This window comes from Canis lupus, chromosome 13 (genome assembly GCF_048164855.1).
Source record: "Canis lupus baileyi chromosome 13, mCanLup2.hap1, whole genome shotgun sequence".
NCBI classification, from domain to species: Eukaryota; Metazoa; Chordata; class Mammalia; order Carnivora; family Canidae; genus Canis; species Canis lupus.
Window position 1 is genome coordinate 57910936 of NC_132850.1, and position 14749 is coordinate 57925684.

The 14749-nt window shown below is 37.7% G+C and overlaps 1 long non-coding RNA gene across 1 annotated transcript in view; it reads left to right on the forward strand.

The window, feature by feature from the left end:
• The window catches only part of LOC140602258 (uncharacterized), a 113134-nt gene that overhangs the window by 84589 nt on the left and 13796 nt on the right, over nucleotides 1–14749 (forward strand). Inside the window, exon 2 of the long non-coding RNA XR_012005229.1 lies at nucleotides 7907–8012. This is a non-coding gene — a long non-coding RNA (uncharacterized lncRNA). The remainder of the gene's footprint in view (nucleotides 1–7906; nucleotides 8013–14749) is intronic.

The following is a 14749-nucleotide window of genomic DNA, read 5'->3' on the forward strand; positions in this document are numbered from 1 at the left end:
TAGAGTAGAGTCATGTCAAGTCCAGTGTTGAAATAAGAAACATGGAGGACAGGCATTTTTATGTTGTCTGTAATTGGACAAGTGAAGAAAGTGATTTGTTGAAGGTGGTGCTAATGACAACAAACCAATGTCAAACTGTGTGCTGGGAGGCCACAAAAAGAAGATAGAAGGAACATATTGTGCCCAGCTTGAGTTTATGAGGAAAAAGATTTTGTGCCAGAAGGAAAAAATTTCGTGACCACAAAAATGTAAATGTGGAGAATTATCTTTCTGGCTGAGTTTTTATTTTGATTGGTATCTCCTCTCTCGTGTAGGCTAAATGTATTATGTTGTACTAAATGTACTCCTGGCTTGTCCTGCGCTGCTATTCCAGGTGGTATTTAAAAACTACCTATTTTCAATTATGATAACATACATCTTGCAGTCCTGTTGGATAGGAGATAACTTTGTGTTTCAAAAACAGACAAGCCATTTAGTGATAATTTTTTAGTAATCACTGGGGTCACATTTCGTTTCCCCCCCTCCCAAACATGCTCCATCTCTGGACCACACGCAGTATTGAAATAATCACGCACCTGCCTCATTCACATGTGCCTTTGTTGCCAACTCCTGCCTCTTCCTGCCCATTCCATTCCCCCCGTGGCTTCACCTTGGGGAAGAGTCCATGGTTTATTGTGTTAGGACTGAACATTTTTCTCCAACTAATAACCAACAAGTCTATTAAACAAACATGAAAGTCAAACATAAAGAGAATAGAAGAAAACCTAAGAATATTTAATTTCATATCAAATCTCTAGCCTAACATTAAAAAATTATCTTGTTTTATATCCATGATTTTCTGAGTGGCCTCGTTTAAAATGCCCTATCGATGTACCAGACCATATGTCAGACAAGGCCTCTCTATTTGAGAAATGTAATTATGCTGCAAGAAAGCCTATGATACAATATTGAGCATGCCTGGGCCAAATCCATACAGACCTTAGTTAGGCTAGGGTTGGAAGCCCTTTCTGATATTTTCTTTCTTTTTTTCTTTTTGTTTATTTATTTATTTATTTATTTATTTATTTATTTATTTATTTATTTATTTAACTTTTTTTCCTTACTGATATTTTCTAGAGAAATGATCCAATCATGTCTCATGTCATGAAAGGAAAAGAGACACTGAGTGGGGAAAGTACCGAGAAAACCTTTAGAATACTCCACAAAGAATTCTCATAAACAACTCAGGCAGTTGTTTTCAGGAAAGCATTTCTAATTTTTCTTTCAAAAAATAATGTTGATTACCTTTGTTTCCTAAAAGTTAGATTTTTAATAACCGAAATTCATAGAAAATCTACATGTCTTATTTTAGGCAATAGCTATCTGTTTGCTTCCCTCTTTTAGTTTTTATTTTTATTTTTAAAAAAGATTTTATGTATTTATTTGAGAGAGAGAGAGAGCATGCACGCATGCATAAGCCAGGGGTTAGGGGAGCACAGAGGGTGAGAGAGAAGCAGAATCCTCACTGAGTAGCGAGCCAGAGCCACCAAGATGCCCTTGTTTCCTTCTTTTAATTCTTAAAATTATTTATTTTCTGCATAGGTAGTAGTTATATGCTTCAAAAATTTAAAATATAAAGGACATTCATCACAGATTTTCCCTTCCACTTCTGTTGTTCAGGTACACAATTTTCAGTGCAGCAAACCAAAATGACCAGTTTCTTGTGTGTCCTTTATTTATTCTTGGGTATCCTTATTATCAAATATTCTTTTTTCCTTATTTTTTACACAAATATAGGCATGTTATTACTACACATATTCTTCTACACTTAGCATTTTAAAAAATTTCACAATATGTCTTAAAGTTCAATTTATTTTATTCTATTATTTGTGTTAAGCTTTTATTTATTTATTCATGAGAGACACACAGAGAGAGGCAGAGACATAGGCAGAGGGAAAAAAATAAGCTCTCTGCAGGGAGCCTGATGTGGACTCAATCCCAGGACCCCAGGATCACAAGCTGAGCCAAAGGCAGACACAACCACTGAGCCACCAAGCATCCTAAGGTCAATTCATTTTAATATATAAACAGCTTCTTCATTCTTTTCTAAATGACTATACACTATTTTTTGGTGTATATTCCTTAATTTAACAAATACACCTGTGTGAGTATTTTAGATTGCTTATTTTGCTCTTATAAAATATGTTATAATGAATGTCTTTTCCTAAGTGTGTGAGTACCTCTATACGACATATTATTCTTAGAAGTAAAATTTCTGGGCATAATCTTTGTAATTGACAAATTATTTTCCATAGAAGTTATGAAATTGTATACTTGTTAGTATTGTATGAAAGTGTCTGTTGCCCTATACCTACAGTAACTTATTACATTTCTGGATCCTTGTCAGTCTAATAATAAATACCAGTGTCTCACTACCTTAGATTTCTCTTGCTATGAATGAACTTGGGCATTATTTCATGCATTTAAAATCCATATTTATTTCCAAAATGAACTCTGTGCTCACATTTTTTGCCTTTTTTCTAATGTGCTATCAGACTTTTAAGACTGATTTGTAAAAACTCTTTATATATTAAATGGGAGATAAGTGTTTTATGACACATAGTTGTGGTTTTCCTCTAGTTTGTCCTGTGTTTTGACTTTGGTAAATTTTGCTGTGCAGAAATGTTTGATATATGTATAGTTAAATTTATCCATTTTCTAATCTTAGAACCTCTGAGTTTTTAAATTGTGATTAGAAAAGCCTTCCCCTTGGGACACCAGGGTGGCTCAGTGGTTGAGCATCTGCCTTCAGCTCAGGATGTGATCCTGGGGTCCCGGGATTGATCTCACATCAGGCTCCTCTTAAGGAGCCTGCTTCTCCCTCTGCCTATGTCTCTGTCTGTCTGTGTCTCTTATGAATTAAAATCTTAAAAAAAGAAAAAGAAAAGCCTTCTTCCTCTGAGATTATTCTTCCTCTGAGATTATGATAAATTCTCCAAAGATGTCTTCTACTACTTTTATAGTTATTTCCCTACTTTCAAGCCCCCCCCCCCCAACCCAATCATCCTAAAGGTGGCCAAGGTACAAATACCAAAAGGGAAAAGGATGCTCTTCTGGCCTAGAAACAATTGAAAACAGACATTCATGTTTGGCTCTAAAAGGTTTCTCCTTCAATCCATTTTCAGGGGTTATCTGGTATAAACCGGGTGCTGCCCCTACTTTCCTCACCTATAGCTCTGAAGTGGAAGGTGTCAGAAGTTGACAAAGATGTTATGCAGGTATAATTGAGGATAATGTCTCCCTCCTGCCCACGGATATTACTAAAAGGAGAACTTAATATTAGTTTGTGCAGTGCTGTAGAAAGCAATTGGAGGCACATACACTGTGGAATAGATCTGATATCATTAACTTTAAGGTTAAATGCCTTCTCAGTGAGTTACCTGTGCAAGTAAATTAAATCAAACATTTAATGTTAGCTATGCAGGTTACTTCATTTATGAAGGTTAAATAGCTGAATTTCAATATAATTTTTTAGCTTTGCAATGGTGGAGACCTGGAAAGAGCTCCTGTTGTATATACCTTTCTAAATTGCTTAAGGAAAGCACCTATACATATTAATGACTTATTTTCTCACCTTTTCAATGTGGTAATGAAATGCCCGCAGGTGGTATGTAATAGAAATTAGCTACTTATTTAATTAGCTAAAAAAACACAAAACATAATAATCTTCCTTTGTCACTATGAAGATGATGTAGTTGATAAGAGAAATCCTAAATACTGATTGCTTAAAGAATACCAAAAAGTTAAAAATTATTTTTTTTTCTAAAAATGATTTTTTTCAGAGGTTGGGTCATTTTTATTTTAATCAATGTCAAATATTTACATTATTTAAGATTGCATGGCCATTATTAAGTAAATGAATCCAAGGTTGCCATTTTTATTATAGCTGTAGTACACCTTTCTAACACCACACTCAACAGAATGCAGAGACCCTTTTCTGGCAAAGATTTTCTGGTTCAATAAAATAAGGGGTGCCTGGGTAGCTCAGTCAGTTAAGCGTCTGACTGGCTCAGGTCATGATCTCAGGTTTTGGGGTCTAGGCCAGTGGCAGGCTCCATGCTCAGTGGGGAGTCTGCTTGTCCCTCTCCCTCTTCCTCTGTGCCTCCCCCTGCTCATGTTCTCTCTTTCAAATAAATAAATAAAATATTAAAAAAATGTAAAGAAAATAAAATGTCATCACAGTCTCCCAAATCAGCCCATCTGTGTGGTCTCTCTGAGTAGAATGCCAGTGAAGAAATGAGAATGCTTGTAATAGGGAGGGTAACTTGGGTAACATCTGTCTGAAGAGGAACCCCCTCTCTCTTTACTATGGAGCACTCGTTGATCTCTTCCAGATTAAAAGAAATAGAGATAAGCATTATTTTTAGTTATTTATTTTCATAAAGGGGATCATGGAAGTAGGAAATAGGAAATGATGTGCATGGCTTCAGAGATTACTTCATGGACTATTTTCTGGGGGTTGGCAGGTCAATAGTGATGTAGTGTCATTCTAACAACCAGATGAGAGAAGCAAGACAAGCAATATGGGAAGGCTGCTGTGACACTTCTAAGAGGTGGTGACAGGGGCTTGGGCCAGGGTGGTGACTCTGGAAGAGAGAAATCAGAAGAGTCAGTACAAGGGAGCAGGCTGCGGTCTTGACTGGAAAGAATTGGAAGATGTCATTGGCCTATTCAATATACTAACACACTTAGAAAACCTCACTGTCTACTAAGTGGTGGTAAATAATGACTTTTAAACTCCCAGTGAGCATTGTACTTAGACCAACAAATCTAAGTACAGTATTTATTATTTATTAGCCATAGGAATTAGTTTTATTATGTGAGGTCTGTACACTATGATTTTCACCCATAATCACAGAGCATACATTTTGGTATTATTCACAAGTGTAATGGATTTCAAAGCTCAAGGTTTCCTTGAAGGCTTGTAGAAGACAGTTGGAGAGATGTATAAAGTGGAGTGGGAATAATTGTGTAAAATTTTCCATGGGTACAAATATTGTAGAATGAATGTTAATCTGGCTAAATATTGTATAGATTTAATTTTGCCTTGCAAAACCTAATCCTCACCTGTAGAAAAGCCTGGTATCACATGTAAAATGGATGTAGTCCTATTCCCTGTATTGCTTCTACATGGCTTTTAGATCTTTAATTTCCTGATATTTCAGTGGGTATCTTTCCTCCAGTGTCTCACTTCATGTAAGTGAGTAATGCATTTAATTCCTGGACCTTCTCAAAGGAAAAGTCCCTTAAAATACCAAGTTATAATCCCTACAATGTTCAACTGAATGGTCCTTAAAAATAATAGCCAAAAAAAAAAAAAAAAAAAAAAGAATTTATTGTTAGAAGAAATGAAATGGAGTGAATTCTCTAAATTTATTGCATTAAACTGAAATCTATCTTCCATAGCCTTCTTTTTTAAATCTAATGGTTAATCAACTATTAACATTTTCTAGTTATTTTATGTTATGCGCGTACTTTACTGCCACATGTTTTAGAATTATAAAACAAGCATATAAATAACTTCTAATGTGAGCAAAAACCTTTTATTAGATTAGCTGATGACAGGAATGAGTTTTCTTAAAAGGGCAAAGGAGTTATATGAATTTTATGTGACTTAATCAGCCGGATTTCTAGGTGTGATTTTTAAGATGCATTATCATTGTTCCAGCTGAATTTAATTCCTAACACTGGTATCTAGGAGATGTAGAGGAAGGAAAACTTTCTCTTCTTCCCTTCTAAGTATTTTGGCTGGTCTAGTAATCAAATTGACACAAGACAGACCAACAGGAGATAAACAAGAGTTTAATATTTAATAACATGTATACCTCCTGCATACATGGGAGACATTCAGGAAAACTGAGTTACGGCTCCAACATGGGCCAGAGGCATCCCCTTAAATACCATCTTTAGCTAAAGACAAAAGAAGATATTGGTGATAGGTAGTCAGCTATGGGAAGTTACCAGGAAAAGCCTGATAAATAAGAGTAATGTTGTTATGTTGATTTAAGTCCATGCCTTGTCCACTGATAATGGTTTCTAGAGATTGAGTCACCCTTCTTCCCAGTGCAGAGAGGGGGGTACCTGACGAACGGAGACTTCCTGTGTAAACGAAAATGTCTCTTACAAAAGGATTCCTTCCATGACATTTTCAGAGCTTCACCTGTATCTGCTGTTACGTAAAAATAACCAGCTCAAAGTAATCCATTGCCAACGGGGTGTATTTTGGGGTGGTATATTTTGCTTCACTTCATTATCATCTTACTTTCCCTTACAAAAGTGACTCAGAACAGTAATGCAGGATAATCGCAAGAAAGGCAGGCAGGGGCAAGGGGCTCCTGCTCTAAGAAGAAACCACCCTTAAAAAGGATTTTACACCACCCTGGAAGGAACCCTCCATCCTTTCCTGTGTGAAAGGTAGGTGACAAAAACCTGATTAGGTGACAGGTGCAGGGAGGGTTAATCAGATTGAAACAACCTGTCAACAAGCCCATAAAACCCCTATACTTAGAAACTGTTGGCAACTCTCTCGGATCCCCTCTCTCTTCCAGAGCTTTGTATTATCACTCAACAAACTTTACTATTGCTCAATAAACTTTCTTTGCTGCCCACCAGTCTTGGTCTGGTCTACCTCTTCATTCTTTGAAGTGGTGTGACCAAGAACCACAGGCATTAAAGGAAAAGAAAACCTGTAACAACAGTAGTAAGCAGCAAACCAAAGTGGTTAAGTCAAATTCACTCTTAGAGATAAAAACTAGCCTAGACCAAAAAAAGAGAGAGAAAGAAACAGAGAAATGCTTTGTTTTGATTCCTTACCTGGCCTTGGGTCTTATTCTTTTTTTTTTTTTTTTTTTTTTTTTAAGATTTTATTTATTTGAGACAGAGAGAGAGAGGCAGAGACACAGGCAGAGGGAGAAACGGCCCCGGCCTTGAGTCTTATTCTTCATGGGGCTTGGTTACACTAAGTCCTCTTCCAAAAAATTTCTTCCTTTATGATTGAGCTAATCTGAGTGGATTTCTGTTCCTGACAACCAAAAGAAACTTGATTAAGACAGAGGGAATGGTGGAAGAGCAGTGCAACTTTTCTTCTTATCCCTCTCTTATTAGGTAAAGTCAAACATGAAACAGTTAGAGAACTGATTGTTATATCATTTCGGGATTAGATTGAAGAATTTTAATTATTGACAGACTTTCTCCTTTGACCAAACTTATGTGAGGCTTCTTTGAGCCCTCTTCTTCTTCCTTTTTTTTTTTTTTTAATTTATTTATTTATTTATGATAGACACACACACACACACACACACACACACACACAGAGGCAGAGACACAGGCAGAGGGAGAAACAGGCTCCATGCCGGGAGCCCAATGTGGGACTCGATCCTGGGACTCCAGGATTACGCCCTGGGCCAAAGGCAGGCGCCAAACCGCTGAGCCACCCAGGGATCCCTTTGAGCCCTCTTCTGATTAGGTCCTGAACTTGGGCTCTGTCCTTGGCCCACTTAGTCCCATTTTAGCAAGATTCCAGCTAAATTGGTTTATCAAGAATTCTTCTTCCTCTGTATGTGATCAAATCCCCCACTCTCCATGTCTTATTACCTTGATCAGCCTTCAACAAGAATCTTGATGAGTCAGTCGAGCAAGAATCCCACTAGTCTTTATGTTTCCTTTTAGTTAATTTTGCATCCACTGACCCCACCCTTAATCCATGTGATTGCCCTCCTTTCCCCTTCCTAATAAAAACTCTTGGCCTTTTCCCTTCAAGTAGGATACTCTTTGCATTTCTACTTGCATCTTTGCTCCCCAAATTACAATTTTTTATTCTAAAATAAAATCCTTGTTTGCCTCTCTCATCGTGGCTCTTTATTTTCAGGTTAACGGAGTCTATCCATCTCAAGCTTCCTCGTGAAGAGAGCGTTTTAAAGAAGCGGGGTTCCAGCAGATGTCTGAGAAGGAGCACTTGACCCTTTGAGAAAGAGGTTCCATATAATTTTTTGTTTACATAAGTAGGTGTGATACATTGAGTGGTGAAAGATAGGTGAGATGAGAGGCAGGACACGAATAAATAGGAGCAGTTGATGGTTAAGGTGAGGAACCTCTTTATCACAACCTGACAGAAAACTTGGTAACCTCTAAATTAATTTTTTAATGTAATTAAAATGCATCACAATAAAAAAAGCATGCACTGTACCACTGAATCTTTTCTGCACCTTCGTTTGCCTGAGTAGCCCAAATCAGGATCTGGCTAGGCTGTGACATGTGTCAGAAAATTCCATGAGAAATAGAGTTTTTCTTCTATTTTAGGCTGCGGTATTAAAATCCAAAACATTGTTGGGATGATATTTTGTGCCTATTATCCCCCAAATGATGCTAAAGTGAATTCATTAATTTTTAATCTGAAAACACTTTAATTAATTCAAAATGTGAAAGGTTAGTTTGAAAATAAGGTATGATACAAAGGGGATGGCAGGCACCCTGGTGTGCAGCAGATTGGCTCTGATCTTTTGCAATCCAAGTGAGAGGTTGTTGTTCTGTTATGGATGAAAAGGCTCATTATCTCAAAGATAATTGCCCAGATGCCATACCAGTGAGGTCACACTAAACAGGGCTGTGGTTTCTGAACCAAATACTTGAGCTAATTAACAGTTAAAGGTGTAGGAAACCATTTTTAATGTACTGGAGAGCAACCAATAAATACTTTAACTAAAAGGTTTAACTGTTTATGGGCACTGGATGGAGCTCCATCACGAACTTGCAATAATTAGGAGGAAAGGCTTCAATCTAGTACATAGCTACATGTTTTCTATGTTGCTCAAGTTTTGTTTGACATTTCTCTGATTTTGCAAATAATTCCGTTAACTTTCAAAGAAAGTCATGGGGCATAAGAGGATAAGTAGTAAAATATTTTAAATCCTTTACATTCTATTTTACATTTTTAAGCTAAGCCTTTAGATATCAAGGTCTATGAATTTAGTTGAGACGTTGAAGCCCTAGACATTGAAATTTTCTGGAAAATATGCTTGTGGAAAACTGCAATGCAGAGAGTAAAGACAGGGCTGGGGGGAAAAAAAAACCAACAACAACAAGTAAGAATATGACCTCTTAGTTCTCTCTCCTACTCTTCAAAGTAAATGCTATGCTTCCTTGGGTTTTTGAATCGCATCATCATCTCATAATAACTCTGCGGGTGGTGCTATGTGAAGGTGAATTTTATAGTTAGTCACAAGATCTTTTTCTGTTAGAAAGACTATTAACACTTTAAGTGAAAACCAAGCCAATTGCATGTGGGTTGTATGATATGTGATAATGATCAAGGATGACCATTTTCATGATTTGATCTTTATTTTTGTCCTGTTCCATCTTCGCACAAATTTGTGGAGTGGCTGATTAAGAGCCACAATAGCTAGTGATGGGGGAACACAATGATGGGAACACAGGGCTAGCCGAGGACAAGGCAGGAGCTTGGGGCAGCACATTGACAAGTCCTTGAAACTCCTCTTCAGACTCAGCGGCCTCTATGTAAATACTTTGCTAAGGGCAAAAGGCAATCTTAGCCCAACCCCCAGGAGCCTGTAAGTCTACTCTAACATAAAAATTCCTTTAGAAATTTCCTTTATCTCTAAACCCTGAGATACATGTTGACAATCATCCGCAAGCACATGCACGACCCACTGATACACATCTGAAGGGTCTCATGACTCAGGTTTTATTAGAGGTAATAAGTGACCTTTCCCTTAAGGAAAGCCAACCCCCTTAAGGTCCTGGAAACCTTGCTTCCAAAATTCCTTAAAGAGCACACTATCCCCAAACCCCTCCCAACTCCCAGGTATATAATCAGCCTCCACTCACAGGCCTGGGGCAGCAGCTCTTCCTGCCCACGGGTCCTGCCCTATGTTTTTAATAAAACCACCATTATGCCCCAAAGACATCTCAAGGTTTCTTTCTTGGTTGTGGCTCCGGACCTCACCTGTATTCCAAAACTTCATCAGCTAAGTAGGGAAAAAAAAAGAAAGAAAGAAAGAAAGAAAGAAAGAAAGAAAGAAAGAAAGCAAGCAAAGCGTGCAATTTTATGCATTTGTAGAGAGATGGGGAGGGGAAATTCTAAAGCCTGGGGCAGGATGTGGCATAAACTCGGACGCAAAATGAGAGAAGTTAATGTCACAGAACCAGCGAAGTCAGAGAACAGGTTCCAAACAGAGATGAGAAACCTTTCTTGGAACTGTGACTGACTTAAGGCTTTATTGATTCTTCCTTTGTGAGGTGGGTTAGGACTTCAGTATTGGAATTGAAGAGGATTTTTGTAGTTTATTTGTTTAAATTAATTGTAAATGATGTTTTTATGTAGTATAGATTTAGTTATCAACCACACTTGAGTTGTTTTCTTGAAGAGCTGGAGTATAATGCCTGTTGTTGGTGCATTGCATCCTCTCCATTTGGATAAGGGACACAACTCTTGTGACATTGGGAATCAGTAACAGTGCTCCATTGTCACGGCCTGGGTGATTAATTCCAGGATGTGTTAAGCTTTTTTTTTTTTTTTTTTTTTTCTTTCTTTTTTTTTGAATGGAAGTTGTGGAGAATTATCCTTTTTCTCTCTTTTGTAAGATGGTAAGCTTTTGCCTGCAGAGTTGCCCATAGCAATGTCACACTTCACAAGAAGGCCTGAGAGAGTGCAGCTGATGCCCAGGGGGCAGACAAGCCTGAGAGAGCCCTGATACCTTTTAAATTACCAGCTCTAGTCTCTCAGGTCCTCAGGGCTGCTGTGCTTTCCTGCAGAGCTTCTCCTTCTGTGGCTGCCACAGGAATGGTGGGGATCAGGACACACTACCCCCAAAATGGCAATTTTGCATATAGAATATTTCAAGCTGAAGGAATTTGAGAAATGGCATGTGTGGGAAGAACTTTCTGACCTTTCTCTGAAGGTCATTAAACCTTAATGAAGGAGGTGATTTCCCTAGACTCAGGAAAAGAGCATACTTATCTTTGAAGGCGAGAAGGCGCACAGAAAAGGATCTGAATGGACAGGACTTGCTAAGCTTCCTCTGGTTTACTACACTTAGCTCCCCTTGCCCTGTCATATCTTTCCACTTGTCATCAAACCTAGCATAAAAATACTCAGGTTTAGGTGTCTTTAGGCCTTCATTTTCTTCTGAAGGCTCTGATGTCATGTAAAAGTTAGATTAAATATATTTACATGCTTCTCTCTTGTTAATCTGTCTTTTGTTCTGAGGTCCTCAGTTGAGAATTTAAAAAGATAGAGGGAAAAAGATAGTTTTCTTTGCCTAGAGGAGCTTTGCAGTCCCTCCTTCTACCCTCTTCTTTTGAATGGGTTCATCCTGGGCTTCTGTCGGTGACAGTCTAGTAAGGCAAACCACCCAGTGTCTTACTTCACGAAAGATACTGAACCTGTGGAGGCCGAGAAAAATTAAGGCCATCCCACCTCAAGTTTAGCATTAGCACAAGTTCAGCCATCTTAGGCCCCTGTGAATAAGAGCTGAACTTTATGGGAAAAACTGCAGAATGAATCCCATATCAGAAAGACAACAGAGCCCACAACCGTAGTAGAAAGTCCCATATTAGAATGAGAACAGAGCTCAATGCCCTTGAAAGCCCCATATCATAATGTAAACAGAACTTGAGAAATTCCTCCATCCCTTCTGAAAATCCCCTAGACCAGCCTATAAAAAACCCAGCTGTAACCCACTTCGGGGTCCAAGTCCCTGCTCCGCTGTGGCAGGTACACTTGGACCCAAGCTGGAGCTTGCTAATAAACCCTCGTGTGCTTGCATCGGTGTCAGCTCCTTGGTGGTTTTTCAGATTCGCAATCTTGGGCACATCAAGCCTATTTGAAGGGAACCTCTCAACTTTGGTACAGTCTGTACCTGGAACCATCTTGTTCTCTTTTCTCTGAGTCAGAAGGTGAAGTGTCCCTTCTCAAATATGATGTCCTCTGCCCTGTCTCAAGACCTTTACATGTTTTTTTCTTCTGTCCCTGGTGGCCGTCTTCCACTCACCTCCCTTTCATCCTTCAGGCTTAATTAATGCTGGCTCCTCAGAGAGATCTGAACCACGGAATCAAAGTGCTTTCTCCCTGTATTATCCTTTCTCCCTGTATTATCCTTTGACTACTTGTGATGTCATCTTTCATAGCACTTATCCCAAATATGTGAATGTTTTCATTTGTTGGCTAATTTTTTGTCAGTCTCCCCAACCATAGTATAAACACAAGATCAAAGGCAATGTATTTATCAATTATCCTAGTGCATAGCTGTTTTAAATTCATTGGATAAATTATTGAATAAAAATATCCTTTTGCTCTTACTAAAGATAATTACTTAACTAGGGCAAATTGTTCCCAATAATTATGATCATGATCTTATTCCTTAAAAGGATAAAACAGAGGAAAAGACACTGATGGGACTGACACCTTTGGTTGGCTATCAAGTTCTTATTATTTTTCATCCTTTTTGTATACAGAACCTTGAGATTTTTCAGCTGCAGGCATCCATTATTTGGATTATTTACATCCATTTACTTGGGTGAGGAAGAGGTCCATCCCCCTTGCACCAAGTGTCATCATGATTAGTAAAAGATAATCCTGGCAGTTCCATTCCCTTTGCCAATGATTCATTTAAGAATGGGCTGCTGGCATACTCTGAGAAAGTTTTCCTCTCTCTTAAGGAAAGAGATCCAGGATATTAAAAAAAAAAAATGATTAAAGAAGACAATTTAGGTGACATAAGCAAACTTTACTTAATGCTTTATGGAGAGAACAGTCTTGGTCTGGAGAAGTGCAAAATGAGGTAGAAGGCAAGAAGCTTTTGTAGGATAAAGAATAAAGAACACTGAAAAAGGAAAACAGAACATAACTGATGGTCAGCCTTCTCTGGGATGAGAAGGAATAAGAAAACAAGTAAGAGCTGGAGTTGGCTTGGCGGTTGGGGATTGGCTGCCTGGATATATTGCATTTCTGGCCAAGTGGAGAATTTACAGGGACATAAAAGTTATCTAAGTTCCAGTCAGAAACCGGCTCTATCTCAGGCCAGGAAAGTTATTTCAACGAAGAAAAGGAACTACTCTCTTCTTTCTTCTGGACTTTGTAGATTGTTGACTGAAGATATGATGTTTAGAGCCTCTGAAGCCCTTTGGGGACTTTTAGATCAATAGCCACCATGCCAAGGGTAGCAGAGGGGAAATAAAAGAAGCACAAAATTGTCCACCCTCAGAAATACTCTGCTTCCAATTTCTTGTTATGTGAAAGAATAAAATTGATTGATTTTTAAAAGGGATAGGTTTTCTGTTACTTGTAGTCCAAACTGCTGCTCCTACAGGATGGTTTCTTAATAAGGGACATAATAGGCCCATTCTATCACATAATGATAGAATTGTACATTTGTATTTTGTTAGAAAAAGATTAGTAAATAAAGCCTAACCAATTATCAGATACTGAAGATACTTTAAGTACTTATGGTTGGGTTTAGAAAAATGTCCCCAAATGCTGATGGGATCTGGAGAACTTTTGATCGCTATTATTGACAAGATGGATTAGGAAGGGTTTTTAATGAGACAATGTAATTTAAGAAAATGCTTTTTTTCCCATATGTTTAAGGAATACAAAAATGAACACCTGCTTTAAGAATACCAGAGAATTGATATGAGTGCTCTGATAGTTCTAAAACTGAGACACTTGGGGTGCATGGCTGGCTCAGTCAGTAGAGCACAATATACTCTTGATCATGGGATTGTGAGTTTGAGCTCCACATTGGGTGTAGAGATTATTAAAAAACAAACAAACAAACAAAAAAACACAAATGCTAACAAATCCACCATAAATTAAAAAAAAAATAAAACAACCTGAGACATATTTAAGAATTTAAGAATTTTTAAAAACAATTACGTCTAATCATACTGAGGAGATAAAGAGGTTCTAGGTATTTATGATCCACAAATGTGCTATTTTCCAACTATGTTTTCTCTCTCAGAGATCTGTCAAATAGAAGATAAGTATTTATTATTGAATTTAAAGATCTTATTTATTTTATTTTTAAATCTTTAAAAAAATTTAAGAAAGGCTTCACGTTATGAAACAAGTCCTACAAACAGTACCAAATATCAAACAATGGAAAAACTATGTAGAGAAAGAGTAAGTCCCTTTCGTAACTTCCTCACTCCTCATTGACAATGATTCTTTTTTTTTTTTTTTTTTTCACCTTGTATCTTTGATAAACAGCTTGGGTGGATGAATGAGTAGATTATGTTATATTCAAGCAAATATTTATTAAGCACTGGCTATGTGTCACACATTAAGCTTGGTTCTGGGAATGCTATGAAAAAGGCCACTTAAGAATATGCCCTCAATGAATTTCTGGAATAAGTAGGGAGAGAGGGCTAGTAATGAATGAGTATTCTCCTGAGAGTGAGAAGTATTAGGATGGGGAAGTACATGTTGCTTGTTAGCATCAGCAGTGGTCCCTAACTTTCCTTAGAGGGTTGTAAAAGGCGTCCCTAGGGAAATGATATGTACACTAAAACTTGAGGAAGAAAGGCCATGGCTTTAACACATTCTGTCATCTATTTTAGGCTTTGGAGGCAGAAAAGATGCCGTGTGGTCATATTTAAGTAGTTCCTGTGATTTAGCACTTATTTCTGTCAGATATATCCGAGCACATTTAGCATTATTAGGCTTTGAAGTGATTTAGTTAAGTTTTTTTTTTTT